The 14,861-nt window shown below is 33.5% G+C and overlaps 1 long non-coding RNA gene across 1 annotated transcript in view; it reads right to left on the reverse strand.

Moving 5' to 3' along the window:
• Positions 1-14,861, reverse strand: part of LOC131827003 (uncharacterized) — a 41,329-nt gene that overhangs the window by 11,373 nt on the left and 15,095 nt on the right. The window contains exons 3-4 of the long non-coding RNA XR_009351848.1: positions 8,796-8,966; positions 7,767-7,927 (exon numbers count right to left, since the gene is read on the reverse strand). This is a non-coding gene — a long non-coding RNA (uncharacterized LOC131827003). The remainder of the gene's footprint in view (positions 1-7,766; positions 7,928-8,795; positions 8,967-14,861) is intronic.

Below are 14,861 nucleotides of genomic sequence, written 5' to 3' on the forward strand. Positions count from 1 at the left end.
GATGTAGGGTAGATTGTGTACCTGAGACCTTTCTTGTTTCTTGAGAAAGGCTTGTACCGCTATATATTTTCCTCTCAGGACTGCCTTTGTTGTGTCCCACAGATTTTGAACCGTTGTATTTTCATTATCATTTGTTTCCATGATTTTTTTCAATTCTTCTTTAATTTCCCGGTTGACCCATTCATTCTTTAGAAGGATACTGTTTAGTCTCCATGTATTTTGGTTCTTTTCAAACTTCCTTTTGTGGTTGAGCTCTAGCTTTAGAGCATTGTGGTCTGAAAATATGCAGGGAATCATCCCAATCTTTTGATACCGGTTGAGTCCTGATTTAGGACCGAGGATGTGATCTATTCTGGAGAATGTTCCATGTGCACTAGAGAAGAATGTGTATTCTGTTGCTTTGGGATGAAATGTTCTGAATATATCTGTGATGTCCATCTGGTCCAGTGTGTCGTTTAAGGCCTTTATTTCCTTGCTGATCTTTTGCTTGGATGATCTGTCCATTTCAGTGAGGGGAGTGTTAAAGTCCCCTACTATTATTGTATTATTGTTGATGTGTTTCTTTGATTTTGTTATTAATTGGTTTATATAGTTGGCTGCTCCCACGTTGGGGGCATAGATATTTAAAATTGTTAAATCTTCTTGTTGGACACACCCTTTGAGTATGATATAGTGTCCTTCCTCATCTCTTATTATAGTCTTTGGCTTAAAATCTAATTGATCTGATATAAGGATTGCCACTCCTGCTTTCTTCTGATGTCCATTAGCATGGTAAATTCTTTTCCACCCCCTCACTTTAAATCTGGAGGTGTCTTCGGGCTTAAAATGAGTTTCTTGGAGGCAACATATAGATGGGTTTTGTTTTTTATCCATTCTGATACCCTGTGTCTTTTGACAGGGGCATTTAGCCCATTCACATTCAGGGTAACTATTGAGAGATATGAATTTAGTGCCATTGTTTTGCCTGTAAGGTGACTGTTACTGTATATGGTCTCTGTTCCTTCTGATCTACCACTTGTAGGCTCTCTCTTTGCTTAGAGGACCCCTTTCAAGATTTCCTGTAGAGCTGGTTTGGTGTTTGCAAATTCTTTCAGTTGTTTGTCCTGAAAGCTTTTAATCTCTCCTTCTATTTTCAATGATAGCCTAGCTGGATATCGTATTCTGGGCTGCAGGTTTTTCTCATTTAGTGCTCTGAAAATATCATGCCAGCTCTTTCTGGCCTGCCAGGTCTCTGTGGATAAGTCAGCTACCAATCTAATATTTTTACCATTGTATGTTACAGACTTCTTTTCCCGGGCTGCTTTCAGGATTTTCTCTTTGTCACTGAGACTTGTAAATTTTACTATTAGGTGACGGGGTGTGGGCCTATTCTTATTGATTTTGAGGGGCGTTCTCTGAACCTCCTGAATTCTGATGCTCGTTCCCTTTGCCATATTGGGGAAATTCTCCCCAATAATTCTCTCTAGTATACCTTCTGCTCCCCTCTCTCTTTCTTCTTCTTCTGGAATCCCAATTATTCTAATGTTGTTTCATCTTATGGTGTCACTTATCTCTCGGATTCTCCCCTCGTGGTCCAGTAGCTGTTTGTCCCTCTTTTGCTCAGCTTCTTTATTCTCTGTCATTTGGTCTTCTATATCACTAATTCTTTCTTCTGCCTCATTTATCCTAGCAGTGAGAGCCTCCATTTTTTATTGCACCTCATTAATAGCTTTTTTGTTTTCAACTTGGTTAGATTTTAGTTCTTTTATTTCTCCAGAAAGGGCTTTTATATCTCTTGAGAGGGTTTCTCTAATATCTTCCATGCCTTTTTCGAGCCCGGCTAGAACCTTGAGAATTGTCATTCTGAATTCTAGATCTGACATATTACCAATGTCTGTATTGATTAGGTCCCTAGCCTTCGGTACTGCCTCTTGTTCTTTTTTTTGCGTTGAATTTTTCCGTCTTGTCATTTTGTCCAGAGAAGAGTATATGAGGGGGCAAGTAACATACTAAAAGGGTGGCAACAACCCCAGGAAAATATGCTTTAACCAAATTAGAAGAGATCCCAAATCGTGAGGGGGGAGAAAGGGGATAAAAAGAGGTTCAAAAAGGAAGAAAGAAAAAAAAGAAAAAAAAAAGAAAAAAGAAAGAAAAAAAAAGAAAAGAATTTTAAAAAAAGAAAACACCTCAGAAAAATATAAAAAAGAAAAAATATATGTATTAGATAAACTAGTAAAAAATCGTTAAAAAAGAAAAAGGTAACAGTTAAAAAAAAATTTTACCCGAAGGCGAGAAAAAAAAACAAAAAATGAAAAAGAAAAAAATTAAATTAACCGCAAGACTAAAAAAAATCACAGGGCAAAATCCATGAGTTCTGTGCTTTGCTTTCTCCTCCTCTAGAATTCTGCTGCTCTCCTTGGTATTGAAACCGCACTCTTTGGTAGGTGAACTTGGTCTTGGCTGGATTTCTTGTTGATCTTCTGGGGGAGGGGCATGTTGTAGTGATTCTCAAGTGTCTTTGCCCCAGGCGGAATTGCACCGCCCTTACCCGGGGCCGGGGTGAGTAATCTGCTTGGGTTTGCTTTCAGGAGCTTTTGTTCCCTAAGCGCTTTCTGCAGAGTTCCGGAGGACGGGAATACAAATGGCGGCCTCCTGGTCTCCGGCCTGGAGGAGCCGAGAGCCCAGGGCCGCACTCCTCAGTGCGCGCTCAGAGAACCGCGCCCAGTTACTCCCGTCTGCCTGACCTCCGGCCGCGCTCCGAGCTCACCGAGCTTGCGACCGGTTCTAGGTCACCCCGAGCTGCGAGCTTACTGTCGGCTCTGTCTCTGTAGCTGGCTTTCCCGTTCCAATACCCGCAAGCTCTGCGACACTCAGACACCCCCGATCCTTCTGTGACCCTGCGGGACCTGAGGCCACGCTGACCCCGTGTGGGCTTTGCCCCGGGTAGCCTCTGGAGCGATGTCCCTCAGCGGAACAGACTTTTAAAAGTCCTGATTTTGTGCGCGGTTGCTCCGCCGCTTGCCGGGAGCCGGCCCCTCCCCCCGGGGTCTATCTTCCCGTCGCTTTGGATTCACTTCTCCGCCGGTCCTACCTTTCAGAAAGTGGTTATTTTCTGTTTCCAGAATTGCTGTTCTTCTTCTCTTCGATCTGCCGATGGATTTTCAGGTGTTTGCAATCTTTAGATAAGCTCTCTAGCTGATCTCCGGCTAGCTGAAGTAGTCTCGGCCTGCTACTTCTCCGCCATCTTGACTCCTCCCCCTCATAGTTCTTTATCATATATTTCACAAATATTTCCTCCCAGTCTGTAGCTTGTCTTCTCATCCTCCTGATATTATATTTTGCAAAGCAGGAGTTTTTAATTTTAATGAAGTTCAGTTTATCAATTATTTTTACATGGATCATGTCTTTGTTGTTATATCTTAAAAAAAAAAAAAAAGTCTCCATACTGAAGGTCATCTTTTTTTTTTCCTGTAATCTCCTGGAAGTTTTATAATTCTGTGTTTTATACCTAGTTATACAATCCATTTTGAGTAAATTTTTGTGAAGAGTGTAAGCTCTGTTGCTAGACTGTTTATTATTATTATTTTTTTTATGTTGTCTCACTACTATTTGTTGAGGAGAATTTCTTTGTGTTTCATTGTATTGTTTTTGCTCCTTTGTGAAAGATCAATTGATTATATTTATAGGAGTCTATTTCTAGACTCTATATTCTGTTCCATTAATAAATATATTTATTCTGTTTTTAATACTATGCTTTCTTGCTTACTACAGCTCTATAGTGAGTCTTGTTAGGGTAGTGTCAGTCCTCCAACATTTTTATTCTCCAACATCATGCTAGTTATTCTAGGTCTTTTGCCTCTACATATAAATTTTATAATCAGTTTGTCATTATGCACAAAATAATATACTAGATAAAATTTGGAATGCATGGACTAGATTTTGGTTGGTATTTCACTGAATCTATAGATAAAGATGAGAAGAACTGGCATTTGATAGTATTGAGTTTTCCTTTCCATGAACAAAATTTCTGTCATTTATTCAGGGTTTTTTAAATTTAATTTAGAAAAGTTTTATAGTTTTCCTCATATGGATCTTGAACAAATTTCATTAGATTTCTACATAAGTATTTCCTTTCCTTGGGTGCTAATGTAAATTATATTTTTATAATTGGTATATAAGAAAGCAATCAACTTTGTATATTACCCTCTGTATTTTTTTAACATTGTTGTGATGCTTTTCAGTTCCAGAAGATGTTTTGTTAATTCTTATGAATTTTCTATGTAGATAATGATGCCATCTATGAACAAACATAGCCTTTTTTCTTTCTTTCCAATTTGTAGACATTTTCATTCCTTTCCTTGTATTTTTGTATTAACAAGGACTTCCAAAAGAATGTTGAAAAGGAGTGTTGGGGGGCACCTGGGTGGCTCATTCGGTTAAACATCTGTCTCAGCTCAGGTCGTGAACCCAGGGTCCTGGGTTAAGCCCCGTGTAGGGCTCCCCACTCAGTGAATAGTCTGCTTCTCTCTCTATTACTCTTCCTGCTTGTGCTTTCTCTCTATTTCAAATAAATAAATAAAATCTTTTGGGAAAAGAAAGGGAAAAGGTGGTTGAGAGAGGACATTCTTGCCTTTTATTTGATGAGGGAAAGAATTGAGTTTCTCTATTAAGTTTTCATCTATTCCTATTTACTAACAGTTTTTATCATGAATGGATTCTATACTGAGTTTTATGAAGGAGAAACCAATACATGTAATGAAGATAGAAGTATGTGGTGATTATATTTGATCCCAACTCTTTACTCGCTACCCACTGCTATGTCTTGTATAGGATGAATACACTTTCCCATCCTATTTTGGAATGGGAAAGTGTATTCAATTGTTTAATGTAATGTGAATGGGCATTATGTGTGCCATCACCAGGCACAGTTTTTGAAAGTGCATGATTTGGCTCTGACTCTTGTTCCTTATCATGTCCTAGAAATAGAAGTCACTCCTTCGCCCTCAACTGTGGATAAGAACCTTACATGGAGACGAAACCCATAGCACCACCTAAAATTTGAAACAAAGTCTTATCCTAGAAGAGAGTCTACTGAGTTTATTGCTCTTGTTCCTGAATCTCTTGACAAAGAGCTAATAGCAGATCATAGACTTCTTAAATTGAGAAAAGAAAAATGAGGTAAGGCAAGGAGTGATTACTGGTGATTCTGATGACCTATTTATATTAGGAGTGTTAGAATCATCTCCCCTTTTATGGAGATAATCCGATACTTAATTTAACAGCATAAAATTTATCCTGGCTGTATGTATAGAAAATCTAGGAACGTGGAAATGTTCCTCTCCATTTTATAAAAAAATAAAAATGGTCTTTACAAGAACATGAAAAGACAATTTTCATAGATCCATTTCTCAAATATGTAAGATTAAAAAGCAAATAAAGGATATGAAAATGTTAGCTCTTAGATTACTTTCAAAACGTACATATTTTGCCAAATTCAATTCCTTTTTAAAAGGTCACCTATCCCAGTTCTTAATAAATTGATTCTTTATTTGCTTTTGCCTATTTTAGATAATAAAAATACCTAGTTGTTAATTAGGGTATGTCAGCTATTATTAAGGGAGAAAGACATAGATTAATTTCCTTTACCTTATAAAGCAAATAGAAGAAGGTATTTCTCTTACCAAAGCTGCATAAATATATAAATTACTTTATTGATTTATTGATTTCCTCCAGTTATTATTTTCAGAGAACGTTATTAAATGAGTCTTCTACTGAAAACATAAAAGAAATTTTTCCAGAACTTAAATATCAGAAAAGCAGAGATCAATATAAGAAATAAATTCATTTTAAAAATCAGACATGAATGTGAGATACAAGCTCTAAAGCAAATTAAATTCCCTAGAGCTGCCCATCAGCCAGCGACGACAGGTTTGAAGGTCATTGTTGCTGGCTATTTGGCTAAATTTCAACTCAATTTGGGCTCTGATCAGTGATTCAAAACTGACCCACACAGATGGGCAACCATGTGGTGCCCTCGTGCATATTAATCAGAAGATTCCCCTACTCCAAAAAGGAAGAGATCAGATGTTTAAAAATAAACTGTGTGAGGACAAAATGTAGAAGGCTTGAATGATGTGCCAAACAATTCTAAGACACTTTGCATATTGACTCTTCACTCCGTGGTGCCTTTTTGCCTGTAGGGAACCTAGATCCTACTACGTAAGTCATTTTTCCATGTGTGAAAGGAAGCAGTCAAGGAATAAACATTTGGTTCAAATGATTTATGGACATTTTAGATTTATAGAATACAAGACATGCTAACGTTCTATTTTACTGGTCTTTATAGTAAAATATGGTTAGCTTTAATTACACATTAATTTTGTGCCTCTTCTTTGGTTCTTGATTCCTTGGTGTATGATGTATGATGAACTGGAAGTGTAATCAAAGTATGAATTAGTACATGGCTTTGAGAATTCTATTTCACTTTGAATTCAGATTTAAGGAACTAATGCCCCTTCTACTATCTAATTACAAATATGTGAAAATAGTTTCTGTTTTCTTAATGAACTTTGGTAAAAATAACTATATGCAGACCAAAGAAAAGATAGAGATGACAAAATATACAAATGTTATTTGAATATTTTCTATTCCTACACATTCTTTATTTCCTTAATAGATGCATTTTTAAGAAAAGATATAATTGGAATAATTTTATGATGAGCTCAAATTCCCCAATAAAGCAAAATAAAAAAATAGATTGTCATGTTTTCACAGTATGAATAGCAAATACAATAAAAGAAATGTTTAGTTATTGATGTGAAAAACTTAACAAAGGTTATCTGATACTTAGATTCTGACAGTCTTTTGTATTTAATCAAAACTTCCGTTAAAAGTGTCTTATTTTGATAATTTAAATGAACTCTACAGACCTTCAATTTTCTTTATATAACCAAGTGAATCTTGTCAAATCTTTGCCTCCTTTTTAATCATTGTTTTGCAATGATTAAAAGATACAGATAGCATTCTTTTATGGCTATTTTTAATTTCTCTATTATTGATACATAATGGACTATTATTTGTATCCCTGTTAAAATAATAATTTTCTTTCTCTCATCTTTGTATCCCTCATTTTATAAAGTGAGATTTAAAAAATTATATTCTCAAATTAAATATAAATATCCAGAGCTTCTTTTATCTTTGAAAGCTTTCCTCTTGTGTATCATTTGAATTGGTATTCTATGGTTTCATCCAACTAGAAATTGCTCAAACATTTTCAGGCACAGTCCTGTCATATTTATCTCTAAAGCACAAAAATAACAATAACCACTGATAGTTCTGAATGGGCTTGGAATTTTACTCCAAACCTTACTTGTGTTACCTTTTATTTAATACTCACAAGAATCCTGTTGTATGTTATGATGGCATCCTCTATTTCCCTTTTCTTGTCTTCATTATGTTTGGAAGTATATATTTAGGGATTTTTTTTCCCACTTAATTTGTAAGCTTCATGTTAAAACCCTCTTGACATCTATCTGTTTTTTTTAATGAGAAAATCCGTAATAATAAACAAATTAATGATTAGAAGAGGAAGATATTGTAATTGTTAAAAATGAGAATATAAGGCTAAATTTAGTAACTTGATTGCCATCACATAGCTAATGAGAGCTCAGAATCTACTAAGATCCATGTATATCTCTATTCTACATGAATCTCAATAAAAAGCTCCTAGTCTTACCATCATAGTAACACATGCAGATATAGACCTTCTTTCATAACCAGTGGCTTACCTTTGTCATAACTATCTTCTCAATTATCAATCTTCTTTCTTTGTTTTTTGTTTTTGCAATTATTTTTCATCTTAATTTCTCCTTTTCCATGTCCATTTATCCAACAGTTACTTTATCTCAAAAATAGGGTAATTGATTTTTTTTCTGCATTATTTTTCTCTCTGTCAATATAGCCAAACACAAGCACTGGTTTTAATTTCCTAAAATATTTTCCTTTTTTTTTTTTTTAAGTTTATTTATTCATTTGAGAGAGAGAGACAAAGACAGAGATAGTACAAGCAGGGGGAGAGACAAAGAGAGAGTGGGAGAAGCAGACTCCCCTCTGGGTGGGGAACCTGACTTGGGGGTCCATCCGAGGACCTGCAGACCATGACCTGAGCCAAAGGCAGACACTGAGCCATCCAGACGTCCTTATTTTCTTTTATAACACAATTTTGGCATAAAGTGTCACTGTACAGAAGTTTCTAATTGAATTCCATCTATGTCTAATTGTTTTCTTGGGATGTGGGGAGGATTAAGGCCCCAGAAAGCTGAGTTACAACACCTGCATCTTCCAATTTAGACAGAATAGATCTGCTTTTGTCAGTTTTATATATCGGTTTTTCCTCTATATTTTAATGTGAAGAAAGGATTCTGTTATTATCAGTAACACAATAGTAGTAGTCATAGTAAAAATATTTTACTTTATTCACCTGAGTAGTTAATAATTCAAACTTTGAGCCAAAGACCACAAAATAATATCCTTAATCTATATTACACTCCTATTTTTAAACACTTTATTTTTTGTCCTGGGTGCCTGTCCTCTAGCCTGTTCTATAAACCATATTATTAATGAGTTCCAATACCCTCAAAAATGAATAGCTATTGCAAGAATATCCAGGAGTTTGAAATGTCAGAGTACATCAGCATTTGAATCATATACATACTTGGGATTTTAGGATCACTAAATCTGAACAGATGGCATTAAAAACTACCATTGAGTATAGCTCAAAAGGAAGAATCCCAGGGAATTCAACTTCCTCTACTCACCTAACTTGTGTTCTTCCTGAACTGAAGGTTTAGATTGTGTTGTTTCAGTGGTAGATGATGTTAAAATGGTTTCTCCAAGTCCTCAATGCTCTTTCATGCCCATATGTAAAACTCTGATAAACTTGAAGAATTATTTCGATGGTCTCCTATCCACCTCTTCCTTTTTTGGCCCTTTGAAATGCAAAATATAGAGGGGTTAATATTTAGATTTTCTAAAGGTGATGATAGTTGTTGTTTTTTAATAATTAAAATATCTCCTTAAGAGACTTTAGTTTGCATTTATTTCTTTTAATGGACATTAATTATTTAGGTTATCATTGAAGTGTGATGTTTTTAATCTAATAGTCAATAACCAACTTAAGTAAAGAAAGAAATTGCCAGTAGCTTGTATTTTTTTCTCAGTAAGATAAGAATGTCTGGTCTTGTATTTCTATTTTATTATCAAACTATTTTATAATATCAAGGTAGAACATTAACTCATTAATTAGTTATTAATTGTTTGATTAATCATTTATTTATAATTAATAAAATTATTTATATAATTAAGATAATTAATTATTAATTGTTAATTATTAAATTAACCATTAATTAAAATGTTAATCAGTTAGCATCATACTGGGAACATTGTATCACCCTGGGTTTCCCACCATTCTGGGATGAAATGCTCAAAATCAGAAGCTTTCTATGACTAAATCAGATGTATAAAGTCATTGTTTTTTTGTTCATTTATCAACCTCAAGACCTTTTCCCAAATATACATTAGAAATGTCTAAGAAAAATATTTTATTTTATCTATTCTCACTTCATTAGAAATCCCCTCACAGATGAAGTATTTGAGGACCCATTCTGACAGGACAGAGCACAAAGACTATTTTTGTTATTGAATTAATTTGTCTCTATCTTCTTAGTTACTGAGAATCTAATATGAAACTTAGTCTTCCAAAAAATAACATGAATAAAACAAAAACATTGATTTTGGAATTCTGTGACTCTTTCAGTGATCTCTGGAAAATTCCCATCACATTGAGCACCTTTCACTTGTTATTGAGTAGGGTTTAAATTGCTCATCAATTTAAGTCTAAGTCAGAACCATAGAGATGTTGTATAAATCAAGCTTCTTGGATCTAGTGAGAGATTCTAGAAATTGTTATGTATGTAATATATAGATCTAAGGCTAATTTGTTCTCCATTTTAATGTTATTTTGGAAATGTTAGATATGTGAAATCACGCAACACATAATCTTTCCAGATTGCCTTCAGCATAATTTCCTTAAGATTCACTGAAGTTGTTATGTGTTTTATATATATATATATATATATATATATATATATATATATAGTCTATTTCTTTTCACAGCTGAGTAGTATTTTATGTTATGGATGCACCATGGCTTATTTAACCATACTACTGAAGGATTTTGGATGCATTTCCAGTTTTGGCTTATTACAAATAAAGCATTTATAAATATTCATGAATAGTTTTTTGTGTGTGCAGAATAGATTTTTATTTTCCTGACTCTGTATGCCCAAGAGTGCAATTGATGGGTCATTTGGTAAATCTGTTTTCAATTTTCATCCATTTTCTAGATATCTGTACTTATATGAGACTTTACAAAAAAATAGAAAACTTTAGGAATTTGGACCTGATGAAGACTCAATACCAAAGGAAAGACCAAATCAAAGGAAAAAATACATAAATTATTCTTCATCACAATTAAAAATCTGGGAGATGTTTTCTAATAATATCTCTGATAAAGAACTTATACTTAAAATATGTAAAAAAATTTCTTAAAACTTAGCATTAAAAATGTTTTTTTTTAACTCTTTGAAGTATACAAGAGCTTCACTTTTAGGAGGAGTGATGAGAAGAAGCCTAGAGGTTCCCCAGATGGTACAGAATATGAAGAGTACATGATACCATATTATCATAACATTGAGCTACCCTCTATTGAGTTTATCAGTGAACTTATCCATTTCCTTATTAAGGTGTTATCTGATTGAAGGCAAAAAAATCTTCTAAAACTTAGCAAATAAAGCAAAGCAGAGTGAAAACAGAACAGATGCAGAATGAATAAATTTTAAATTTATTGGATCCTATTTTGCATAAGATACAATGAAAAGCATCAGTGGAGGACAAGTTTATTTTTTGAGTTTTAAATTATCAAAAAGCATATATACATCTATATAGATAGATAGATATAGATATAGATATGTTATTAGGACTAAACTTGGATCAATGAAAAAAAGAGATATTATCATAGTGTTAAGAGACTACTTGTATGCCCTCTAGTTATAACCTGTAGAAAACTTACTCCTTTCTGTCTAAGGAAGCTACCTAATACCACAAACTAAGACACAGATTACTTATGACAATGAAAAATCTAAGCAGAAATATTAAATGAAGAATTGGAAACGAGAATCTGATTTCAGATATGTAGAATAGATTAGAGATAAAAAGAAATGATGTTAGCGTCAGACGCATAGAAAAGCTGAAAAGATCTAAAGAGAGATTAGATCAAGATAGGAGAAGCATTTCAAAAAATTTGGAGATTTTGGGTAGGAGAAGAATCAATGAAACAAGATGGGATTGGGAGGGAGACAAACCATAAGTGACTTTTAATCTCACAAAACAAACTGAGGGTTGCTAGGGGGAGGGGGGTTGGGAGAAGGGGGGTGGGGTTATGGACATTGGGGAGGGTATGTGCTTTGGTGAGTGCTGTGAAGTGTGTAAACCTGGCGATTCACAGACCTGTACCCCTGGGGATAAAAATATATATTTATAAAAAATAAAAAATTTAAAAATAAAAAAAATATGGAGATTTTAGCAAAAATCAAGAAGAACAAAAATCAGTCATCAAGACTAAAAAGAATGACATAGAAAGTCGCAAACCATTGTGTATGTGGACAACCAAATAATATTCTTCCTCATAAGGCCAGAATCCCAAAGAAATAAGTGATTTTTAGGGCTTTATGTCAAATTATCCTACTAAGATAAAATTACTAACACAAATCACTAACAGAAAATGAAACAGCATGAACTAAGACTCTTTGTAAAAGTTATAAATGGTATGTTTTATTCATCTGTGTATAACTCCCACAAATTGATCTTTCCAAAGTGACTTTCCATTTTCAATATTTTATTATCCCATTTTCATTGAATTTTATTACAGTATTCTTACTGTGTAAGGAAATTCTCTACTTTCCTTTGACTAATTCCTTGGGTTCTAAAAAAAACTCCATAAAAACTACAATTTTCACCATATTAAAATGATCCTAAGCAAATATTCCAATCATATTTTCACTCTAGCTTTTGTAGGAGACTTGAATTGTAGAGAGTTAAAAATATCACACAGTGATACAGATATCAGTTTTCTCCCACTCAATGACTTTTTGTGTATTCATCTATAATTTATTTAAAGAATTTCATTCTGGCATAGAAATGACTCATCTGTTCTCTTCTTAGCAGTGGCTGAAGATACTCAATAAAAGAAACAAATTGAGATTATTTTCCAAATAATGAATTTTAAAATGCTATAAAGAAATCTATAACAGAGATAGTACGACTTATTTGATGATAATCTAATTTTTCATAAATGTGCTTATACTTCACAATTGTTTCACAGTTAATATTGACTTAATAATAAATCACTGAATGATTAAATTCTTCCAAAACATTACTGAAGAAACTGAAAAGGATAAATCAATGTATAGGTTTAGTAAGTTTGAAATAAGTAAAACCCTTATGTTTAATGAAATACTTTCTAATATTCAGAAAATAATAAATTACTTTCAAATCTAGATTGAAAGAAAACATCACAGTTGCCCCTGAAAGGAGAGTTGAATTTGTATCCACAATTGATACATATATAAAATGTTCAGATTTCATAAAAAAAAACCTTCTAAGACATGAAAAGACATGTGGGTGTGACCCACATTCTGGAAAAAGACACTTAACAGAACCACAGATGCTGGGCTTTGTAAACAAAGACTTTTAAGACAGCTATTATAACAATGGTCAAAGAATAAAAGAACACCATGCTTAAAGAACTCAAGGAAGGTGTGTTAACACTGACTTATCAAATGCAGAATATTAATACAGAGATGGAAATTATTAAAAGGACAAAATTGAAGAAAACAACAACAAAAATAAAAATTTGTGACTTGAGCTGTTAGAAAATTTGATTTGAACTGTTAGAAGAAAGAATCAATGAGTGCATGAGAGTCAGTAGTGATTATTTAGCTAGAAAAGCAAAGGGGAAATAAATGAAAAACAAAACAAAAACAAAAACACAGCTTATGAGAAATGTTTGAGACAATTAAGTAAACCAACATGTGAAATCATCCTTCACAAATAAAGTGAAATAAACATACTCCCAGATCAACAAAATCTAAGAATTCACAATGAGCAGATCCAGCTTAAAAGAAGGAAAGAATGTTCTTGAGCCTAAAAGTAAATGATGCCAGAAAATAATTCAATTCCCCCTTGGAAACATGAAGAATGTTTATAGTATGCTGAATTGTGTGCCTCTCAAAAATTCTTGTAAGTATGACTGAGCATAAAAATAAAAAGTAAAAAGAGATAAGGCAATGGTGCAATATTAAAGAGAAACTCATGTAAGATTCTTGGGAAAGCAATACAACTTTGGCATGTTAGAGGAGGACTCAGGAGATAACACAAAGACATTAACAATGACACAATGAGCACCATATATATCAGCAATACTGGGGCCCCCACCCTAAATGACCTCAGAGGCAACCACAAGACAAAGGAGACTAAGGCCATCAACATGATTGAAGTGGAGGAGGAAGAAGGAATATTTTCCTATGACTCAAAAGCACTAAGCAAGGAAGATTTTAATAGAATCTAAGGTCATACGAAAGCTGATGAATCAAGAGGCAAAAAATCTAGGTTGATACTATTAATGTGACACTGTACACTCTAAAAAAGATCATGGAAACTTGGATGTTTAAGTTTACTAATTAGCTATTATTGTATAACAAACCATACAAATGCTAATACATTCGAACCACAATTTATACAGCTGACACATCTGTGGGTTAGTTGTAGAGTTCTCTGTCTCAGCCAACTTAAATGACCTCTGCTATGCTCTCTCATTACTTAGTATGCAGCTTGTACATTGGCTAGTGCCTGGATGACCTAACGTGTACATTTGGTGTTTGGCTTGATGACTACTTTATGAAGAACTTGGATTCTCTTCTAATTGGCATTTCTTCAACTGTCAGGCTAGCTCTGAGTGTTTTACTTGATTTCTGGTTTCTGAGAGCAGCAAGAAACACCAAAAATTTAATATGCAAGCATTTGTCAAGCTTCTTCTTGCATCACATTTGGTAATGTCTCATTAATCACCCTGCTTTAAAAATTTGAGTTTGCTTACCATTTATCTTGATGCCGTTTTGCTACTCAAACTATAGTTTACAGACAATACCAAAGATACTGCTCTGTATGTTAGAATTGCATTACTTCAGATACCACACAGTTATAATGTCTGAATCTGCATTTTTACAAGATTTGTATATTACAGTTTGAGAGGAACTATTTAAACTTACTTAACAGAAAAGTGCTCTTCTACTTAAAGCTCTTTGATTTGTAGTTATTATAAGGACTAATTGCTATTGCCTTTATCTTATAAGGATAGATATAAATGTGTAAGACACAAATTGGCAAAAACTTGGTGGCATAAATTTTACAGCATAATCATTAAAAATTTTAAATTGTAATATATAATATTGCTATCTTTAATGTATAATTAGCATTTGCTAAATATTGATATTGGGTTAATTAACTTAATACCCAAAATATATAATCAGAAAAACACTCTGTAAATCTCTTTCACCACATTATAAATTTTAATTTATAATTAATGTGTAATTAATTAAACACATTTGATTAATAAAGTATTTCTCTATTATTTTTCTTAATTCCATAGCTTTCTTTTCACAACAATTTTTGTTACTACTCACATAAATATTTTGATTACGTCTATTCAATTTTTCCATATCTGGATTCAACTTCAAAACCATAATCAGCTGCCTTTCTCAATCTCT

The sequence above is a fragment of the Mustela lutreola genome, chromosome 3, assembly GCF_030435805.1.
Source record: "Mustela lutreola isolate mMusLut2 chromosome 3, mMusLut2.pri, whole genome shotgun sequence".
NCBI lineage: Eukaryota > Metazoa > Chordata > Mammalia > Carnivora > Mustelidae > Mustela > Mustela lutreola.